Consider the following 10,124-nt stretch of genomic DNA (forward strand, 5'->3'; position numbering starts at 1 on the left):
ACACCGCATATTCAATTATCCCATCGTAGTGTAGGGAAGATGAGAGCACTGTCGCAGAAAATATGCCAATCTTTGTTTTATCTCAGTATTCGGGTAGACCGTGATCATGATGTTCTTGTCAGATTTGGTCTTGATTTTCCTTAAATCCATTAGTATTGAACTGTTGATAGATATCGTTTTTGAGTTACCACTAGTTATTTGTAAAGATATCTTAGTTCTGTACAATCTAAAGACATCGGCAGTCCCAGTGTAACAACTTTCTACACTTGAAAAATCATTTCTTGGCAAGATTTTATTCATGAATAAACTTCACCCCATGTAAATAGGCTGATTTATTCCCTTGAATATCAGGGCTTAAAATACACAATATTATATCTCCTGCATGCCCCATATGAATTGAAGAGCCGTTACATGATAGTACATGAAGCTCAAAAAATCTATTGCAACGTTACTGAATATTACATTCATGAATTGTAATCTCATACACCATAAGAAGTTATGCTAGAATTAGAAATATTGTTTACCTCGGTCCCGATAAAATTGATAGCAATTTTGAGCTGATAGTGGCTTCCCTCTGTTCGTTGCCTGCCCCAACCTTACGTACATTACTGAAATTATAATCTAAGTTGGTTTCAACAGTCACCAAACCTTCTAGTGCCTTAACCACCAATGACATGGAAGGTCTCTTGGCGAAATCACCCTGTAGACACCATGCAGCGCTCATCATTTCTGTCACTGCTTCTCTGTGGAGCTGCATATCCTCATTTCTGTCCAGAATATCCATGAGCTGCTCTTTTTCCGCTTTTCTCGTGAAAACACTAAGCAAATGGACATCTTCTTCATCAGCATGGGACCAATCCAAATTCTTTCGTCCACAGAGAATTTCCAAGAGAACAATTCCAAAAGCATACACATCAACTTTCTCAGTGATTACTGAACTCAACCACTCAGGGGCTAAATACCCCGGCGTTCCTCTCATTCTAGTCACAATTTTGCTTTTGTCTTTTTCAATTAATTTCGACAACCCAAAATCAGATAACTTCGCATTGAAATTTTGATCTAAAAGGATGTTTTGTGGTTTGATGTCCCAATGAATTATCTTTTGGCTGCAATCCTCATGTAGATTAAGCCAAACCTTTCGCAACATCTGATATTATCCTTTGCCTTGTATTCCATGTAAGCCCATTTTCTTGCTTTTCATGTTTAATCCACCTATCCAACGATCCATTTACCATGTACTCATAGATTAGAAGCCTGTGGCTTTTCTCGGCACAAAATCCAATGAGTTTTACCAAATTAATATGGTGAATGCCACCGACTGTTTTTACTTCTGTTAAGAATGATTCCTTTACTTGACCTAGACCATCCAGATGCTTCACAGCTATTTTGGTGCCATTCCTCAGCGTTCCTTCATAAACAGAGCCAAATCCTCCTTTCCCAAGCTGTCTACTGAAATCTTCTGTAATTATTTTCAGCTCATTGTAAGAGAATCGAGTTAGAATTCCCGGTAAGATTGGCTCAAGATTGGAAAAATCACCAGCCTTGCTTTTCTGCGACCTCTTTTTGAAAATAGCAGAGAAAACTGAGAAAATAAAAATTATTCCAATCAAAGTAGATCCTATTATAACTTTGAAAGGCTTTGTCTTCTGTCTAGGGGAAATGACCAGTGCATTTGAGGAATTCTGCACCTTAAGAAAAACTGTACTGCTACTTATGGAGTCCGTGAGAGCGAAGACTTCATTCAGTAAAAAACAGTCCCCTCCTTGATTCACACCAAAATTCTGTTCAAAAATAGCAGCTTTGAAAGAACAGTTACTGTAACACCCCACATTTTTGAGCTAGAAAGCGAACCGTCATTCCTACGTGCGTAAGCTCTAATTCTATGATTTATATTTAGATTCACATGTCATGATCTTTTGCTTAGTATATGAATTGATTATGAGGTGAAAAATGTTCATAGAAATGGCCTAGAGCAAAGTTAAGGTAAGAACCTTTCATTCATCCAAAATTGGATAGTCGATTCTACAAGGGTCTACTTTAAACGTTTATAACTTTTGATACACATAAAATTTTTTAGATCAAGACCCACCAAATTGTAGATAATTGAATTAACTTTCCAAAGATACCAATTTCGCCTAAAACCGATAACCGAGCGAAAAGTTATAGCATTTTCCGTGTGAGGTAGTAAGCCAATGCAATCTTGACGCGTCGCGTCGACTGCGCCCCGACACGAAACCTGACGCGAATTTAAAGCTTTTTTACGTGTTATTTCAGTTTCTAATGGGTCTAGAGACATTGTGGTCACTTCCCCTCACCTAAAATCGGTCTATAAGATAGAATTTCAGCCCCAAGAAGCCAAAATTGCCTATTATTCACTCTTTCTCTCAAAAATCAAAACCCTAAATCATCCCTAAAGATCAAGAACTCATTCCTAAGATAAAAAATTCCAAGGAACGGATCAAGATCCGAGTTTCATCTTTCAAATCTTATAATCTAAGGTACGTGAGGTTTTCCTAAAACTACATGGGCTTATTAAATTTCTCTTAATTATGTTGAAGGTTTAGAAATCATGAACTTGCAAAAATAAAGGGGGTTTGGATTTACAGCTAGAATCATGTTTTTGAAGCCTTTGATAATATTGTTTTGGTCTTTAGGCCTTTCCTTGAAAGTGATTTGGCTAGTATTGTAACGCCCCAAATCTGCTACCTGGAACGCTACACAGTGCTCATGACCCCGAAGGATCACAAGCTAACCCATGACTGATATTTGTACTGTATAAATGCAAAAACAAAGACTGAAAGGCCATAAGATTCAAAACTGAGACATCATATCTGATAAAATATAACATCTGAGTGGGGTATGAAATACCCAAAACAACTGAAATAAACTGTCTGAACATGATAGTTTGAAAAGCCTCTAATTGTCTGAATAAGGAGTTGATGGGACACATCCCCAACTAACTACATCTACTGAAAGCTAAACTGAATTAATGAAAGAACTAATAATATCTTCCTCGAATGATGAGGACTCAATGCTAAATCTGGCTGCTACTGATGCTCTGGAGCTCGTTCTTCTGAATCTATGGTATAAAACATCATAGCGCAAATGTGTCAGTATGATTGAATGTACTGATATGCATGCAGGATCGGCTGAATACAAAGGGTTCACAAGCATGAACTATACTAACTGATTGGATAACATGAACGTGAGAGCGTATGCATGAATACATAATAACTGTAATTGAGTTCGTGGTAACATGACTACTGAGACTGAGTACTGATAACATGAGATACTGATAACTGTATAACTGAAATAACTGATACTGAGTGAATGTATCTGACAGTGTGGGTTCTGATGGAACTAGTTGAGTTCCATACTGTTCTAAGTTGACTGTATATGATCGTCCTAAAATTTGAAGAACTATCTGAGTTCTATTACTGAGACTGAAACTGAAACAGTAACTGTGGGAAGTAGTTATCTAACCGACATGCCCCAAATAACTCATTATAGCTGAGTTGGGGTCCAACTAACTCCAATTGGAAGGATGTCAATACTGCGCCACTGGTAAGGACAATCTATGAGTAACCCTCATATAACAAGTAACTCTAGTGAGAACGGTAAGAACCCTCATATAACAGGTTAAGCCACTTCATCTAGCCTCGTATAACAGGCTATGATGTCTCAACCTATGCCTAGCTACATAGTTCAGGAATGCAAGGATTGCTTCTAGGAATCATACCCTCATATAACAGGTGAGTTCCCATCCTTGGGTTCACTCGGTGCTAATTCTTACTCCCATCTAGATAGACACTGAACATGATTAACTGAACTGGACTAGACTGAGTTCATTAAATTTCGAGGACTGGCGGAATGCTATTGAGATCTGATAACTGTCTGAGATTTCTGAAATTACCGGATTACTGAGATTTACTGAAATTTCTGAGATTACTGGACTGATACTGATTTTCCTGAGTCACATGACTAACTGAGTTCTAGGGATCATGGCTTGACTGAGAGTATCGTGAAAATATGACACTGGCTCTAGGCACACAGCTAAATTATCGGGTACAAGTACCCCCAGGACTCAATAGCATAAGAGTAATTCATGGCATGAATTCTAAAGCAAAACAATGGCTACACATATATCTATAACCCATTGACTAAGACACTTCATCAAACACTTGACATGCATGAACCTGTATATGAATATCGTGTAATTTATCACATATTGGAATCAATTCTTGTAATTAATAGTCTATAACATGAAATGAAACCAAACAACAACATAAACATCAATTTTTAATTCAATCAAATCATGAACATTCATAAATATACAAATCTTGGATTTTGAAAAGAGATTCTTGAGCTTCATGGGTGAAAGAGACCCATGAATCAACACATGACATACCTGAGTTAATGAATTCGGAAGGATTGATGGAGAGTTCTTGTGATTTAACCCTTGAATTTGAGAGCTAGGGTTTCTTGGCTTGAGAGAGAGCAACTCAATTTGGGGAAACTAGAGTGAATAATGATATCCTTAGGCCATGTAGCGTTAAATTTTGTGTTTAAGGCTGAACTAAAATCATGGAAAGAGACTCATTTAACCCTGGATGCGTCTTTTAATTTTTATGAAAAATTCCCGACCTGGATCCCTGGCGCGATGCGGCGCTATCGCGCCATGTCACTAGAATTTGACAACGGAGGAATTAGACGATGGCGCGACGCGGGGCTATCGCGAAGCTTTACTGAAATTTGAAAATTGGGATTTGGGAGCCCTCCGTGATGCGGTGAAATTGCAGAGTCTTACTGAAAATTGATAAATGTCATTTTGGCTTATGACGCGACGTGTCACTGACTGAGATGACGGTGTTTTACGATTGAAACTTTAAATCGCCACAACTTCTTACCCGATTGTTGGATTTAGGCGAAGTTGGTATCGATGAAAAACTCATTGAATTTTTCACATGACAAAAAGTGAAAATTTTGAAAATACCACATGTATAAAAGTGGATTCATCTTTAAAACAAGTCTTTGATATTTTTGGGGACGAATTTAAGCTAAGTGGAAGTATGGGGTATTACAAGTATATATGTATGTATAGGGGTGACAATTTCAGGCCATATTTGTGAAAGGAGTTTATTTAATCCATATTTATTGAGTTGGATTACTCATATTTTAAATGGGTAAATATGAACTTCAACTCATTTTAAAAGGTCATACAAATATGGACAAAATGGGTAAAATATGAGTATCCATTTAAACACAGTGACCACCCACCTATGCTTAAAATTTTAGTTTTTTTTTCTTTTCCATTTTTTTTTGTTTTTATTTTTTTATTTTTTCTTTCTTTTTTCTTTAATTTTATTTTTTTCTTTTTCATTTTTTCATTTTTTTTCTTTTTTATTTTTTACTCGTTTCTTATATTTTCTTTTTTCTTTCTATTTTTGTCATCTATTTTTTTTGTTTTTATTTATTTTTTCCTTTGCATTCTCTTTTTTTATTTTCGTTTCCCCCTTTTCATTCTTGTTTCGTCATTTTTGTCATTTTTCTTCTTTTTTGTATTTTTCTCATTTTTTTTATTGTCATTGCATTTTATACTTTATATATTTTGTATACTTTATATTTATTTGTATCATACTATATATTTTAAATAAATTTATTATTTATATTTGAATAGTTTAGTGATGGATATGTACAATTTATTATTTGTATTTATATACAAACAAGTATATGGATTAATTGTATTTGCTTGAGACTAAAATGTATAAATATACAATGTATCATTAGCATTTGTATATCAAATTTATTATTTATATTTATATATAAACAAGTATCAATGGTATGCGTATGGTTCAAGCTATATAAATATGTATCATTCGATACAAATGTGACATTTATATTTGTATAATTTAGCAATTGTATTTGTATAATTTATCATTTATATTTGTATTGTTTAATTTATATCAATAATATATATATATATATATATGTGTGTGTGTGTGTGTGTGTGTGTGTATGTGTGTGTGTGTGTGTATATGTAAGTGATATTGTCAACTACGAATGCAAATACAAAAAATGAAATAAATGCAATTATAAATACAGATATAATATACGGTCAACTTACCAATTCAGATATAAAATAGTCCTTTAAAAATACAAGTTCATCAATGAAAATAGAATACAAATACAAATACAAGCAAAATGAAATCACAAAATACTAATATAATGTGCAGTCAATGATAAATTATAAATTCAAAACAGTTATTTAAATTACAAGTGCGAATTATATAAATTATATATGATGGTGCAAACTATAAAATACAAATACAAGTTTGAAGTATAAAAAATAAATACAAATACAATTGTATTAAGAAATACAAAATTATAAATGTTGGACGAATATAAATCAATATGCGATTATGGTATTTTCGTTATCATAAAAAAAATTTAAAAACGAAAAAAAAAAGAAAACAAAAATAGAAAAAAATCAAAAAAGAAAAAAAAATGAAGAAAGTGAACTACAAGTTAGAGATAGAAGAGAGAGAGAAATAAGCGTAAAGAAAGAATTGTAGAAAAAAAGAATATAAAAATACAAAAAAATCTAAAAGCAAAAAATAATGAAGAATGAGAAAAGAAAAAAGAAAAAAATGATGGTGAATACAAAAATGGGTATGGGGAGAGGGATGCAGGGGGTGAGGGTGAGGGTGAGGTAGTGAATAAAAAAGTCAAGTTGATATGCATACACAAATTTTAAATTTTTATTTTTAAGAGTTAAAAGTGGGTAGCAATCATTTTTACCCAATTCATATTTGACCAAATTCATATTTACCCATATATTATATGGGTGGATTACATCCAAACCATTTAAAGCTCAATCCATATTCAATCCATCGAAACCCGATCCGATCTGTCCATTTACCACCCCTATGTATGTATGTGTTGAAGTCTTAAAATGTGAATTGAGAGCATGAATTATTGAATCTCCCACTCTCCCCTCCCCCCATTGTATTACTACTTGATTTGCAAGTTATGAATTACTAAATTGCATGATTTAAAGAATGAATCAAGAGTCTTATCATTTTATATGAATTTTATGATGATTGAGAATTGGAGAGAGGGATATAATCATTATTTAAATGCTAAATATAATAATTGAAGGAATTTCAGGAATGTTTTGAGAAATTGACCTTCACTTGTTGGAATTGTTGAAAAGATGAGAATCTTTGCATGGTTTTAACTTATGTTTAGAAATATGAATTCTCTCATAATTGTCTTAATGTTTTGGTGGCCTGAACCTTGTTTTAAATGAAACAATTATGCATGATATTTTTATGGCTCAGAATTATGACTTGCAAGTCTTGGTATAACGATACCAAAACAGATAATGCCATAACAGACACAGAATGGAATAGAAATCAGATTTCTACACAAACTTACAAATTTTGAATCCAGAAAGATGCATGTTCAGAAAAGGCTAAAATTGGGCATAAAGAGACATTAGGTGGTTCCTCGAAAAAGGCTTGGGTTCAGATAACTCATTTTCTGGAACCGTTTTTTGCCGATATGGGTTATTATGTCCCCTAGAGGGATTTTACGTTAGCCTAGTGCCCAGTGGTGTATCAGACTCAGACACTCCAACCCTTGCGGTAAACTTGGATTGGCGGCTTCCCTGTCGAGTCAATGACGGATTCCATATAGCCCGTGGAATATCAGACTTGTAGGAAAATTCCACCTAACTAAGTAATACAAAGAATAGAATTGCATTGATCAGAATGTTTTATGATTTTCAAAGAATTGCCCATGTATTTTTGACCTATATCATGCATGATGCTTCTGGACTTGCTCTCGTCTATTATATATATATAAATGCATTATTTTGGATTGCTCTGTGTACTAGTACTTTTGTATTAACCCCCTATATTTCAGGGTCTGAAACTCAGTCCAGGGGTCCCGCTAAATCGTAGAAGTGTCAGATAGCAGTGTACAGTTGGTGAGCCTTCTTTCTTTCAGAAGGCCTGTTCTAGCGCATTGTTATTACATTTTGTTTTGGGTCTGATGGGGGCCTTGTCCTAGTTTTATTTCAGACTTATGTTGGATCTTGTAATGTTAGAGATTTCGCAGACGGGTGTCATATGTCTAGAATATTCAGAACTTCTTTCAAATTGTTCAAGTTTATGAGTTTGACTATGGTACCGTCTTGTATTGTTTTCTGCAAATTTTCTTATACTATATGAATATTGTGCATGATTATCAAATTTAGAAGAGCGCTGGGCCATGGTTCGAGTGCTCGTTACGGCCAGGGCCCCGGCTCGGATCGTGACAGTAACTCAGACATGCCCTTTTGCAATCTTCCATTGTTTTCCCGTCAAGCCATAATATGCTCGAGCTTGGTTCCTGCTTGAACTGAAATGCAAAATATGCAGTATTCTTGAGCTCTACAAGACTATGATACTGCGAAGTCACAAGAAATGGGCATCACTTCTGTGCATCCGAGATCTGGCTTCCTCTCCGAAAAGGGCCTGAAGAAGTTACCTTCATCTGGACAAGTACATTGTTCATTATCTGTACATATGCTGTATCTTCCACACACCATTGGGTAGTAACACTTACCCCGTGTAAAAATGTCATCTACCTCCTTCCAATTAACTCCGAATAAATTGTTTTCAAGGTTGCCCAATTGGTATACACGTAAATGTCCATCATGCCCAAGCTTTATGAATTGACCTGTCGATGTAGGAGGGTATTGTAAAGCAGTAAGGGTTTTACCATCAAAGCTGTAATAACGACTATCGGGATCATCTGAAGCGTAGTAATATTGAGGTGGATCAGAAGCCACGTAAGTGGCCAGGTGTCCATTTAAAATAGTAAGAGATAATAAACCTTGACTCGAATTGTCTGCTGAAACACTTGCTGTGAGCTTCTGCCCAGAAACCAAGCTCTGCCCCGGAACCAAACAATCTGTTGGATGATCAAAAGACTGCCAAATTACACGCTTTCTCTTATCAAAGAGCACGAGATTTCCCATTTCTGTCAAGTTTCAGCCTGAAACAGATTTGCCAGCTGTATTATATATTTGGCCTCATCGGTGCTGTTGTAGAATACTAAGGAGACACCAAGAAAGCACTCTGAGTGATCAAAATTGCAAGAGAAGCTATAGAGGAAACGTAGTGTCACGACCCGATAGTAGCGGATGTAGAGTAGAAGGTGTAGGTTTTCAGAAACCCACACTCGCTACCGTAAGGCTTAAAATTACATAAAAAAATTATCAAAAGTTATAAATATTAATAGGTGGTAACCCATAACTAGAATGGTAGGAAAGAAGATCTTGAGAACCTGCAAGTTTAAAATTTTGGATTCGCCTCTGCGACTCGACCCGAGGCCCTGGCTGCGACGGGCATCCCAAACCACAAAGGCTCGTAATGGCCACTTAGCCCGTCCACAAGTGATATTGTCAGTTCTGAGCCCAGGTCCTCCCGACTTTAAAATACGTCACTAAGGAGTAAAGTTTTTTTTTTTACTTATATACTCAGCATCCTCTTGTGTTTTGTCGATGTAAGACTCCTTTATAAATTGAGGTATTACACGTAGTAGGCTGGCCTTTCCTTCCAGAAGGATGGGTGTATACTTAAGGATGCGTCTATTGTAACTACTCCCAATGGATGGCCTGTTGATCCACAAAGTGGGAACGCCGGCAATGAAATTCCAAATACTGACATTTAGATTCTGTGAAGGTTGGGATATAGCGAACTGAGAAAAACAGAAGAATAGGCAAATGAAGAAAAGGATAGGAAAATATTGTCTCTGTCCGGCAATCATTGATTTCCGAACCAAACCAAGGCTAATAGAAACATTATATGGAATCTGGATTGTTTCTCTAGTTGCTACTCCTTGTGTTCTTCTTCTTATAACGGCTGCAATCGTCCTTTTTGCGTCTACACACCTTCTTTTTGTGTATTATGTATAAGTAAAGAAAGGAAACCATAACCAAATTCCACAAGTGATACAAAATGAGCTGTGTGGCCACTTTCATTTTCCGAAGCTTCTGTTGACTTGTACTTTCCAGCAACAGTTTGATTTGACGGCTTCAGGCTTCAGCTATTAAGTTTTTACCACTGAATTGATTA

At 35.5% G+C, this 10,124-nt stretch overlaps 1 pseudogene; it reads right to left on the bottom strand.

Moving 5' to 3' along the window:
• Positions 1-274: 274 nt before the first annotated feature.
• LOC107852807 lies at positions 275-9,816 on the bottom strand (annotated as a pseudogene).
• Between the last annotated feature and the right edge of the window lie 308 nt (positions 9,817-10,124).

Source organism: Capsicum annuum, chromosome 7 (assembly GCF_002878395.1).
Source record: "Capsicum annuum cultivar UCD-10X-F1 chromosome 7, UCD10Xv1.1, whole genome shotgun sequence".
Classification (NCBI taxonomy): domain Eukaryota; kingdom Viridiplantae; phylum Streptophyta; class Magnoliopsida; order Solanales; family Solanaceae; genus Capsicum; species Capsicum annuum.